The sequence below is a fragment of the Neofelis nebulosa genome, chromosome 13 (assembly GCF_028018385.1).
Source record: "Neofelis nebulosa isolate mNeoNeb1 chromosome 13, mNeoNeb1.pri, whole genome shotgun sequence".
In the NCBI taxonomy this organism is placed as follows: domain Eukaryota; kingdom Metazoa; phylum Chordata; class Mammalia; order Carnivora; family Felidae; genus Neofelis; species Neofelis nebulosa.
Genome location: NC_080794.1, coordinates 36134282 through 36147427, shown reverse-complemented (window position 1 = coordinate 36147427; position 13146 = coordinate 36134282). Strand labels below are relative to the sequence as shown.

The following is a 13146-nucleotide window of genomic DNA, read 5'->3' as shown; positions in this document are numbered from 1 at the left end:
CCTTCTAAGTTACAGAAAATGAGCAGCAGGAGATCTAATTCCATTCGTTGCAAAAAGCGCCGATTGACTGCCTGGTTTTAGCTAGCGGCTGGGACTATCGTGCCCCGACCATGTTCCAGGTCTGCCGTTGCTTGGTGTGGCGGAAGGACAGAGATTTGGTGGCTTCACAGCGGGGCTCAGCCGTTCATCGTGTGACACTCCTCAGTTCCTTCGTTACTCTCTCAGCTTCCGCTTCGGTAGAACTGTTCCCAGCCAGAGCATTAGATTAATCAGTAAGTGGGTTATCTGAGATCGAGCCCTTTTAGTGAACACTGTCACTTACTGGATGACACAGGCTGTCCCACATACAGAATCCCAGGCTTGTGTTTTGTCAACTGCATGGCCTCTCTTCGACTGCTTATGTGGAGACTGTGTCTACTGTTTGCTAGCTGTGTGGCTTTAGGCAAGTGAGTCAACCTCTCTGAGCCTCAGTTCTTCATCTGTGAAGTGGGGATAAGAGCAGCACCAACTTCGTAGGGTTGTCGTAAGGATTTAGTGAGATATTAGGTGAAGGGCGTAGCACAGTGCCTGGCACATAGTATGTGTTCAATAAATGTTAGCAATATATACCCCTACACTCAAGCACCCATTTCCAAACATTCATCTAGAATGCAAACCACATTACTGTTACCATACCTATTTTCTGGGCGACTCATTACACAAGGAACAGGCTAACACAAAAACTTCTCCTGGCCACTCTCCCACACCATCTTCACAACGGCCCCATGAAAGGATCGGGCCAGAGATGTTTTTCGCTGTCTTGCAGGTGACGGGTGACAGGTGGTCCGACGTGAAGACAGGCAGAGTCGGACTAGAACCTGGGTATCCTGCCTCCTCGACCAGTATTCTGTCCCCCTCTATCCTGCTGACCGCTTAGCAAGATGAGATCAGCTGTGGTGGTGATCCAGAAGGCCCGTCAAATGCGCTAGGCTTCTGGGAACATCGCTATGAATGCCAAGTTCTTGCCGTGCGGACAGTAAATTCAAAAAGTTCTGGCAATGTCATCCATTTGGATGCCTAAGACTTCTCTAAGAGTTCCGAGAGAAGATGATGAAAATCCAAATTTAGAATGTTTGGGCTACAGTCCTATTATACCATTGGAGAGACTAAAATCTGAACAGCCTTTCTGGAACACTCTTTCCCAATTGCCTTAATCAGGAAATATACGTTCAGGGCCCTCCGACTGTGGTTTGGGTACATTTTTCGCTCAGATTTACTTCTGGATATGTCTCCTAAGAAAAACCAGGTAAGTGGGAACAGACTTACCCTATGTCATTGTTTATGATAGCAAAATTTTAAAACAATCTAAATTTCCAGTACCAGAGGATTTGGTTAGATAAATGATCATCTAGCCATATACTGGGGTATTATGTGTCATTAAGGATGAAAAGGCGGCTTGACATGTTTCAGATTGGCAAGCTGTCCCTCTTACATCGCCGCAGGGGCGGAGGGGGAGGGAAGCCTATTTCTGATGGCATGCACGATAGCGTCCAGGCACGTGTGAGTACGCGTGCACGTGCACACACGCATGCACATACATGCACATATCTGCATGTGTCTAGAAGGATAACCAAATGGGTAACAGTGATTACTGCTAAGTAGGAATATGGATTTTTTTTCTCATCTGGTTTCCAGATTTTTTTTTTTTTCAATAATGAGCATATAATTTCTTGTATAATTTCTTAAAGAAGAAAAGACTTGAGGTGGAGGCCCTGGGATTTTCTAGGCAGTGGAAGCGGGGTCCCTGGGCACTGTCCCAGCCATAATGCCCCTCTTCTCTCCCCTATGGTCACATCCCCAGCCACACCTCTGCCTTCCCCCAAGCCCTTGGGCACCTGAAGTGAAGCAGGGAGTAGGTGTCCCTCAGAACGGCCCTTGGAGTCACCTGTGTCTCTCTGGTCCAGGGGACTTAGACAAATCCTTTCCCTCCTGGCCTGAAAGGGACAGAGCCCCACCTGCACCTGGGTTCCCATTCCAGCTCCAAACACCTTCCCTTTACTAGTCCCTTTACTTCTCAGGACATCGACGTCCACACGTATAAAGTGGGAGAATAAAACAGAACCAAATCATTGAGTGACAGCACCTCGCAAACTGACAAGCTGCCGACGTCAGACCCAAGTTCAGTGTTAACACACGTGGCAGAAAACAGCATTCCAGGCTCCTGGTCCAGAGCCCCTGCCCAGTATTTAGTCCCGTGTGGCTCTGGGACCCTCCACCCCCTGCCGTGGCATTCCAGGAACCTTCCCAATTTCCCTAGCCTACAGATTCCCGGAGCTCCTGCAGACGGCATCTCGGGCCCCTCGGCCTCTGCCCCCTGCTGCGCCCTTCACGTTAACCCAGATGCAGAATTGGACTCCTACACCAACTGCAACGAGGAATCCAATCATGATGTGCATTTGGGATCTCTGGAGATGTGTGGGTCCCAGGGAAGAGCTGTGCTGTCAGCCCCTGCCATTCTACCAAGGGTCCCCTCCCGCCCGCCTCCCCATCAGCTCTGCAGAAGCCCCTAGATATCACCCCTCGCTCTTCAACAGCAGCTCGCAGCCTTTGGCAGTCCTAGTGCCGGTGGACCCTGCCTTGTATCAATGTCCTCCCAAGTGGCATAGCCAAGGCCTCTTAAGAGGCCCCTCCCTCCATCTAACTGCTCAGACACAGGTAAAACAATCCCCCCAGCTCCTTTCCCCCCAGGATTTGCCCCTGGGCTGGGACCTTGACACCCCTAGAGGGCAGCCCACTCAGAATCCTTGCAGGGCCCTCCTTCTACCCTCTCGGCCTCCAACGCGTGCCCTCGTCCCGGGTCTCACCTACGCCCCCGCCCCAGCCCCTTCTTGGTGGGCACCTCCACCTCTGCTTGGTCACAGGCCCCCCTGGCCACACTCGGGGTTCCCGGACTTCCCCAGCCCGGAGCAGGGCCCGCTGCTGGAGTCGTTCCTGTCTGCAGCTGCCCTGGACACTCGGAGCACCTGCGGAGAAGTGGCCTGTTAGTAGGAGGTGAGCCAGGCCGTGTTGCTGCCCCCGGCGGGCATAGGAACATCCGTCTCCCTGGAACTATGTCCCTCGTCCCGCAGCGAGCAGAGCCAGGGACGTCGTTACAGGACGGCCAGGGCCATGGCCACCCTGTGCGCTTCCGCACCAGCTAGTCACAGACCTCATAGGGCCCAGCCTCACCCTGGCTCTCGGCATCTGCTGCTTTCCCTTCTGGCTCCTTCCTCTTTCCCTGGACTTCCCCCATCTACCCAGCCCGTTTTCCTTCTCGGTGGCTTTTCTCCACTCAGTATATGGCTCACTTCAGAACCCCTCTTCAGTGTGTCAGGGGTGGAAAGGCCCGGAGAGGGCACGTGATTTGCCCAAGGTCACACAGTGCCCTCAGCCTCAGCAAGTTCACAGTTTTCTGGGAAGCTGGCATGTGACTTTTTTTTTTTCCTTTCTGAATTTCTTGGCCAGTTTGCTACTTTGCTAGAGCCACCATAACAAAATACCACCAACTGGGTGACTTGAACAACAGAAATTTCTTGTCTCCCAGTTCTGGAGGCCAGCAGTCTGAGAACAAGGTGTCGGTGGGGTGGGGTGCCTGCTGAGGGCTGCGAGGGAGAGTCGGATCCAGGCCGTTCCCCTAGCCTCTGGCGGTTTGGCAACAATTGTCAACCTTCCTTGGCTTAGAGATCCTCCTCGGATTTCTATTTCTGCCTTTATGGTCACATGACCTCTCCCTGTGTGCGTGTCTCTGGGTCCAAATTTCCCCTTTTAGGGCGACACCAGTCACGTTGGATTAGAGGCCCACCCTGCTCTGGTCATATTGCCTAATCACACCTACGATGATGCTATTTCCAAATAAAGACACATTCTGAGGTACTGGGGTTGGGTGCTCAGCACATGAGTGGGAGAGGGGACACAATTCAACCTGTAACACATGCCTGAAGTTCTCCCTAGGCCCATCTGGCCCTTGCTGTCATCTCGTGGCCAGCAGGGTCCTGCACCGGGCGAACACACACTGCTTAGGCACCTGATTTTTTTTTTTTTTTAACGTTTATTTATTTTTGAGACAGAGAGAGACAGAGCATGAATGGGGGAAGGGCAGAGAGAGAGAGGGAGACACAGAATCAGAAGCAGGCTCCAGGCTCTGAGCCATCAGCCCAGAGCCCGATGCAGGGCTTGAACTCACGGACCGCGAGATCGTGACCTGAGCTGAAGTCGGACGCTTAACCGACTGAGCCACCCAGGCGCCCCAGGCGCCTGATTTTTAACCGTCAGAGACTCACCGGGCTCCTGCCCAGGCCATCCGCTCACCCCTGACGGCTCTTTCCCGGTGGCCATCCTTCCAGCATCCTGCTGTCAGATACCCCTAATAAGCTGAGAACCCCCCTGTCTAGTCCTCCCCTCTGCCCCCGAGCTCCTGCCTCTCAACAGGGCTCCCTCCAGGGCTCCCCCACACCTCAGTCCTAGCGCATCATGACCCGGCTGTTCCAGCACGACGCCTCATTCGCCCAAGGGCATCACCCTTGACCCCACAGCCAATCCCTCCCCAACATCTGACTCTCATTTCCTTCCTCCTCCTCTGCTACCCCCTGGTCCAGGCCACCACCATTTCCGGGCTAACGGCAGCGTCTTTGCTCCTGACTTCCTCTTCGTTCCCTGCGAAGAAGACTTCAAAACCGTGTTCCATCATTCTCTTGAGCAACGCCCTGCCCTGGCCACAGGCCCCGCTGTTGCTGCCATCTCATTCTTTGTGAGGCCCTCCCTTGGTCCTCACTCAGACAATACGTGGGTTTTCTGACAGGCCAGGGAGCCATGGACCCATTCATGCTGTTCCCAGCGGTGACGACGCTCTTCCAGCCCTTGCCTGCCGCTCCTTCCCATCCCCGGGTCTCAGCACAGTTACCGCTCCCTCTGAGAGGCCCCCCGACCATCCTACCCAAGGACAGCTGACCCCTTTCTTCTCTACCCTGTTGTCCCGTGTGGCTCCTCCTAGCCCTTCCGTGATCTGTAAGGATCTTCCTCACTTCATCCCTGACTCGTTCGTTATCTGCCTCCACCGCAAATTATAAGCTCCCCGTGGGGACGGACCACATCTGTCTCGTTCACCTCTCTGTGGTCCCGGTGTACCCAGTATAATAATAATATAATAAGCGTTTGCCGATTGAATGACTGCGTAATGAAAAATTGGCCCCTGCCCTCAAGGAGCCCCAGCCCAGGGGAGGGGATAGTCAGGTGAAACTCATGAGACCATGAGGGACGTGAAGGCAGGGGATGCAGACAGCTTCAGATGCACACAGACAGTGCCACTAACTCACCCGTGCTTCCTAGGGAGGTGACACCTGGTCCCAGTCTTGAAAAAAGAGTAAAGAAAAGGCAGGGGAACTGCATGAGCCCAGGCCTGCGGGGGGGGGGGGGGGGTAGACCACCCGAGCTCCCCCTGGCTCCCACAGGCCCCCACACTGCAGTCAGGGCTGCATGGCAGTGAGGAGTGTGCAGGCCAGCTGGGCCTAGATGTGTCCGTTCAGGTGGATGTGAGCCCTTGGGCACAGAAACCGAAAACCCGGGCGAGGGAGGGAGAGATTCCGAGCCTGGTCCCTGAGGTTGGGATGGAGGGCCTGAGCCCCCCGATGAATGGGTGTCCCTCAGACCTGTCCCCACACGGGTGGTGGGGTTCCAGGACTTCTATTAGCTTCCTCTCAGCAAGTGCTTGGCCAAGGTAGGGTGTGGGGCCCTGATTATCTGCCTAATAGCAAATAGCTAATGGGCTGGGATTTGGCCCCAACAGTGGCTCCAAAGACCATGATCTCGCCGCCAACAGCACAGCCCCTCTGAACGGATGGGGCTGCTGACGACTGCAACCGGCGGCTCCTTCTGGCAATAGCCTGAGGAAAGACCAGAAGTAGGAAGGAAAGGCGGGCCAAAGCAGAGTCCTTTCTGACAAGACAATCAGGTCTGGGGGGCGGGGGCGTGGTAGGGAGAGTTCTGGAGGCGACACTGACAAGGAAATCAGGGAGACATTGTTATGGAAAGGAGAGGGACCAAGACTGGGAGGGAGGCAAGGGCCCCGGGGAAGTTGGGCCTCTGCCGGTGGGTTCAGGGTGCCGCTTCCTGTAGCCCCGCTTCTCTCTGCCCACTGACCAGGGCGGGGTGTGGCCCTCCCACTGGCTGAGCCACCTTGTCCCTTGCTCCCCTTCATCAGGAGGTCTCTACCGGGTCCATGACACCTCCCTGGCAGTGCTCCACTGCGCGTCCGGGGCACAGGGCCTGTCTTCAGGGCCACCGGCCCCTCCTCCTGCACCAGGACCGTGTGGATGTGCGCCAGCACCGCATGCAGGCCTAGGATGTGCACCTCACCGCTGAGCTCCCAGAGTCATGCAAAGAGCTGTGGACTGGGAGACAGAGCCCGGGGAGGGTCTCGTGAGAAGACGAGGCCCCGGGGGACCTTGCAGGGAGGCAGAGAACCCACCATCTCCCTGTGTCACCGTGTATCCTGCAAGTACTCCATTTATCGAGAGAAAGTGCCGCCCGCAAGGGGCGCCCGGTCTGGGGGGCAGACGCGCCTTCTGCGGCAACCAGAGATCAACTCACCAGCACGCCGAGGGCTCTGAAGCAGAGGTTGGAGAAAGGTGGCCTGAGGAAAACCAGCATGGCGCTAGCCAGGGCCAGGGAAGCAGGGAGTCCAGAAGCCCAGCTGGTGCCTCTGGGGGTCAAGGGACGAGAAGAGAAAAATACAAATACCAAAAGAACCATGCTTCCCTTCTGGTAGCCTGCAGCCTCTGTGGGCAGAGCCAACTATGCTGTAATTATAAGGAATAATGATTACTTCTAGAGCGCTTCTGGAGCCAGACACAGCACTCAGTACCTGACATACAATCAGCAATCTGATAGGTAAGAATTATGCCCATTTTACAGATGAGAGAATCTAAGTCTCAGAGAGGTAAAGTGACTTTCCCAGATCCAAGTATTTACCCAGTTAGTAAACGGTGATGCTGGGGATCAGGTAAATCCCTAATTGGGGGAGGAAAGATGTTTTCCTCTAGGGAAACACCGCAGCGTGTTCTAAGAGGTCCTGGGGGGGGGACCAAGCATCCTCCACTACTTTGGTTATTTGATTTAAATTTGGCGGGGAGGGGGGGGGCGATGCCTGGATGGCTCAGTCAGTTGAAAGTCCTACTGTTGGGGCGCCTGGGTGGCTCAGTCAGTTGAGCGTCCGACTTCGGCTCAGGTGATGATCTCGCGGTCCGTGAGTTCGAGCCCCGCGTCAGGCTCTGGGCTGATGGCTCAGAGCCTGGAGCCTGCTTCCGATTCTGTGTCTCCCTCTCTCTCTGCCCCTCCCCCGTTCATGCTCTGTCTCTCTCTGTCTCAAAAATAAATAAATGTTAAAAAAAAAAATTAAAAAAAAAAAAAAGAAAGAAAGAAAGTCCTACTGTTGATTTTGGCCGCGGTCCTGATCCCAGGGGCCTGGGATTGAGCCCCGCATCCGGCTCTGTGCGGAGCCCGCAGCCTGCTTAAGATTTTCTTCTCCCTCTCCCTCTGCCCTTCTCCCCACTTTTACTCCTTCTCTAAAATTAAAAATTTAATGTTTCTAAAAAATCATTGTTTTTTAACCGAGGCAGGGTTTTGCACACAAGAAAATTCATTCTAAACTGTGTGACAAACGTGTGCAACCACCAACACATCAAGATCGAGAGTATCCCTATCGCTCCAAAAAGTTCCCTTGTGCCCCTTCCCAGCCCACCTTCTCTGCCACCCCCAGCCCTGGCAACCAGTGATGTTTTCTGTCCTTACAGTCTTGTCTTTTCCAAACTATCTTATGAATGGAATCACCCAATGTTCAGGCTTTTGAGTCTGACTTCTCTCAAGAAGCACAACGCTTTTTAGTTCCAGCCAAAATGGTGCATGCATGTACACACGAGGGGTTTGTGCTTTTTTACTGCTCGGTGGCATTCTACCGCACGGATGCGTCACAATTTACTTATCCAGCCCCTGTCGGATACACATTTGGGTTGTTTCCAGTGGGAGTCTATTTCAAATAAAGTCACCGTGGACATTCGTGTCCAGGTCGTTTCGTGGGCAAATGTTTTCATTCCCCTCTTGTGGATACAGAGGGGAGGCATCACTAGGTTGAGGAGAAGCGTATGTTTCTTATCAAAATCTGCCCACATCGGGGCGCCTGGGTGGCTCAGTCGGTTAAGCGTCCGACTTCGGCTCAGGTCATGATCTCACGGTTCGTGGGTTCAAGCCCCGCGTCGGGCTCTGTGCTGACAGCTGAGAGTCTGGAGCCTGCTCCGACTGAACCACCCACGTGCCCCTCACTGGGCTCTTAATTTGCATTTCATTAAAGACTAACGATGTGGGGCACTCTCTTCATGTGTGTACGTGTCATTGGACGTCTCCTCTAGTAAAGTGCACAGATTTTATTGGGTGGTTTGAGAGTCTGTGAGGTCTTTCGGATACGGTTCAATTCCAGATAGATGATATGAGAAGATTTCCTCTCGTGTTTTCTCTTTCTTGCCACCGTCTTTTGAGGAATACTTCTTTGTTTTAGGATGTCTGGGTGGCTCAGTCGGCTACGAGTCTGGCTCTTGATTTCTGCTCAGGTCATGATCTCACAGTTTGTGAGACTGAGCCCCGTGTCGGGCTCTGCACGGACAGCACGGAGCCTGCTTGGGATTCTCTCTCTCCCTCTCTCTCTCTCTCTCTCTGCCCCACTCCTGCTCATGCCCTCGCTCTCAATAAACTTAAAAAAAATAAAAATAAAAAAGTTCCCATTTTTGACCCCGTCTAGCTTGTCCACCCCTTCTTTTGTGGCGAGTGCTTTCTGTGCCATCTTTTGACCCAAAGTCACAAAGGTATTTTTTGTTCATGTTTTCTTCTAGAAGTGTTATAATTTCAGTTCCTGCCTTTTAAGTTGATGGCTTGGACTGAGTCCATCTTTGTATATGACGTGAGAGCTGGGGGTTTACTTTTGTCCATCCGGAGCCTCCCATTTTCTGGCATCACCTACTGAATCACCTCAGCACTACGGCCATGTGGGTCGATTTCTGGATTCTCCGTTGTGCCCCACTGTTACGTATGCTGATTCTTACACCAGTCATACTGGCTTGATTACTGCTGGTTCTCACAGTAAGCCTGAAATCAGTGTATATTCTGCCACTCGGTGCCTTTTCAGAATTGTTTCGGCTGTTCTAAATCCTCTTTATGCCCATAAAGATTTTATAATGACTTTGTCAAATTCTAAAACAAACAAAAAACAGTCTGCTGGATTTTTGATTGGAGTGCCCTTGCGTTTACAGGTCACTGGGGGGAGAATTGACATCTTAACCCTGAGTCTTGGGATTCATAAACAGTCTACCATTAGATACTCTTAGGGTTTTCTGCGGAGAGGTAGTTTGTGTCCCCGATGCGCTGTAAATGTGTATTGCTTTCTTAATTTGCACTCTGCAACTTGGCTAGAGCCCCGAGGGGTGATCTCACGGGCTTACTGTCCTCCTCTAGATCTTTCCCGCATCCAGCAGAGGCCTGTGGACAAGAGCTGATGAGTAAATACAGCCCCCCACCCCACCCCACCCCGCCTTGTGCCTGGGGTGCGTCATGATTCCAAACCGTCATGCTAACCTTTAAAGTTTTTTCAAACTTGGTATTTTCTCACCTGCTTACATGTGGACCACTTCGTCCCGTGATCTGCGTAAGCGAAAATAGCCTATGGACCCTCTCTCCTGACACGGGCTTGTCACTCTTTGCAATTGAGTTTACCTGCTTGCCTGACCACCTCACCCCTCTGATAAGCTAAAAAAAAAAAAAAAAAAAACCAAACAGTCCCACTTTGTAGACTACTAGGCTTTTTTCTTTTTTTTTTTTCAACGTTTTTTATTTATTTTTTGGGACAGAGAGAGACAGAGCATGAATGGGGGGGGGGGGGAGCAGAGAGAGAGGGAGACACAGAATCGGAAGCAGGCTCCAGGCTCCGAGCCATCAGCCCAGAGCCCGACGCGGGGCTCGAACTCACGGACCGCGAGATCGTGACCTGGCTGAAGTCGGACGCTTAACCGACTGCGCCACCCAGGCGCCCCAACTACTAGGCTTTTTTCTTACAGTTTTCTGCAGTTTTCTACCTCCTAAGCAGGATGTGGGTAACGTTTAGTCAGGGCTGTGGCTTGGGCTTCCCAAGGCCCTGGTCAGCAGTCCCTGCAGGGTGAAAGGGTCACAGGGGGACTGGAGCAGGGGTAGGACTGCTCAGGTGGAGGTCTGGGGCTTTTTCAGGAACCCAAACTCTGACTGTGGCCCACTGCGGTGGCAGACCCAACAGCTCATCTGGTCGCGCTAGCTGAGCGGGCCCCCTAGGCCCCCGCTCCAGGAATACCCCAGGGGCAATGTCGCCCCCGGGAGGCACCCACATCGTTGTCTCTTGCATTTTCTGATCATGTTGTTTCCAGAGGTAGGCACGGCAAACGCTTTCACTGCCGTTTTCCAGAGGGGCAGAGGGGGCTGTGCCCCTCAGAATCTCAGGGCCCAAAGGCTCCCCAGAGCGGTGTCGACCCCATGCTAGACTCTGTGGGGACGTAATGGTGGGTGGAGGGTCCTCGGGGCTGGTTTCTGGGTCCCTCTCCCTCGAGCACTGCAGGCCCGCTTTGAGATACCGCCCTTCGGCCTGGGAGGACTGATCACAGGTTCCCAATGGTGGGACATTTTAAATTACCTCTCCAGCCCCACAGCGCTGCTCCCAGACCCAGCGACGGCGCCTACACGAAGGGCTCCGGCGGTAGCCGGGCTCAGCGCAGCGACAGACTGGCAATGTCCCCCGTGGCACAAGATAGGGGCACATCAGCACACATGCCCAGGTAGTATCCCTGCCCCACGAAGTGTGCGCGGTCCTCCGTCAGAGCCAGGGGTGCTGGGGCTCTTAGAGGACCCCACTCTGGCAACCGTACAAAAGGCACGTGCCGCCCACCCCGGGGCCCCAGGACCCTGCTCTTTGCAAGCCATCTGTACCCTGGCCTGCAGAATTCCCTGCCTGAGGTCACGAATGCGATCTGAGGGCCCGTGCCAGCATCTCCCAGGTTGGCAGGGACGTCACTGTGGTAGTTGTCCAGAATGGGTGGTTCCCAGGGGGAGGCTGTCGGCGGAGGGATATAAACGGAGTTTGGCCTTGAGGCTAGATGGTCCACACACAGGCATGTGAGGTTCGGAGCGGACCTCTGTGCCTCGTCCTGAGCCCCACGGCTGGCAGGGAAGGGCCTGGGGTACACTCCTTTAAAAGCGTGCGATGGTGGATTAGTGATGTCTGACACGAGCAAGGTGTGAAGCACGGATGGCTGGTTTTTTAAATGATTTTTTAATGTTTATTTTGAGAGAGAGAGAGAGAGCGCGCGCGCACACGCACACACACGAGCAGGGGAGGGGCAGAGAGAGAGAGAGAGAGGGAAGGGGAGAATCCCACACTGTCAGCACGGAGCCCAAATCAGGGCTTGAACTCACGAGCCGCGAGATCATAACCTGAGCCGACATCAAGAGTCGGAGGCCTAACCAACTGAGCCACCCAGGCGCCCCCAACGGATGGGTGGTTTTAAGTTATTCCTGCTATGTGCCAGCCCTCCCTGCTCACCCGGCGTCACGTCCCTTCCCCCGCCTATCCGGCACTCTCATTCCGCCTGGACTTTTCCAGGGAAAGAGTGCTCGCCCCCCCCTCTAGGGAAGCCACCCCTTGCTGTCCCTATGCACACCCCAAAACTACCTCCCAGGCACTTCCACGCGGATGGTGACCTGCCCAAGGCCACAGAGCTACTCGAGGGCGGCACCCCCCTGGCCCACGGTGCTGTTCTGGCCTTTCTTCCCTGAGCTGGTGCTCCGAGGAGCCCAAGAGCGAGTGAGGCCGAGGCAGGGAGGCTGAGGGTCGAGCCTCTTCGGCTTTGCTCCCCCATCCATCCCCTACCCCCAGGCACCTTGCCCAGCAGAGTACATGAGAGGGAGGCTTCACCGTCCTTTTCCTCTAAAACAGAGACAACGAGAAAAACACAACACGCCATTTGGGGGTCCAAAACGAAACACCAAGGACAATGTTAATAAATACATAAACGTGTAAAGATCCGGATCTCAGAGGCACGGGAAGTTACACCCCTAACGCCGGCAGGCTGGGTCTCACAGGAATGATTTCAGTGTGTGCCCCAGCGGCCCAGGGAGGGGGTGGCAGCGGGTGGAGAGGACGGCTGGGGAGCCCCCTCCGGGCCTCTGTTCTCCAGGGGTTGTGGGGGTGGGGACCCACTGCTCCTAGGCCTCTAGCCTGGCTCAGAACAGCCCCCCTGCCCCCAGGAAGGAAGGCAGGCAAGCACCTCTGTCACCTGCTGAGGAGTCCGGGACACCCTCTGTGTGACTGGGAATGAGGACCCTTGGGAGAAATCTTGGCACCCCAAGGGGCTTCCTGGGAGCCAGGGGGTCTAGGGAAGTTACCTGCCTTTGGAGGTAACACGGAGGGTAGCTGAGGCCCCACAGCGCTGTGGGTCATGTCACCTCCCTCCCGCCCACCAGGCATGGGGCAAAGGCTCACATCCTGCCCTGGGGCTTGGGCCTGGGTGGACTGTGGTCCTCAGCCTTGGGACCTGACTGCACCCCGTTACCCTAGCACCACAAACTTCTGGCCCAGCCCCGGCCAGGTGGGAGAAGACCCCTGACTCCAGCAGGTGTGGTCTTTGGCAGAGAACGATGATGGATGGGGCACAACCTGAGAACTCACATCCCTGTGTCCCAGAGAGTCACCTTCCGGGCCGGGCTCCTTTCATGCTGCAAAGTGACGACCGAAGTTGACATTCCTGGTGCAGCCAGGGGTCTAGCACCAGTTGCGAACGCCCCGGATGACGAGAACACGCATTCCAGACTGTCCGGGGCCCCCTTCTCTGGGCTGGACCGGGTGAGGTTGGGATGCACCGGAGGTAACAGGAGGTGCCATGTGCATGGGGCAGAGGTGGTCACCAACACTGCCTTCCGGCCAGCAAGGGCGAGGTGGGTTCTGGCCTTGGCCTTGGCCTTGGCTGGAGGAGCTGTGTGGCACTCTTGCTATGAAGAGCTGGGCCTGAGACGAACTTGCCTCCCACCCACCCCGGCCCTGCAGCCAGAGCGTCATGACCACACTCACCC

At 54.8% G+C, this 13146-nt stretch overlaps 1 protein-coding gene across 2 annotated transcripts in view; it reads right to left on the bottom strand.

The window, feature by feature from the left end:
* Positions 1–11372: 11372 nt before the first annotated feature.
* The window catches only part of ADAMTS14 (ADAM metallopeptidase with thrombospondin type 1 motif 14), an 81537-nt gene continuing 79763 nt past the window's right edge, over positions 11373–13146 (bottom strand). For both annotated transcript variants that reach the window (XM_058696595.1, XM_058696596.1), the window contains exon 22: positions 11373–13146. This exon is cut by the window's right edge and continues 946 nt beyond it. The gene's annotated coding sequence lies outside the window, so the exon portion shown is untranslated.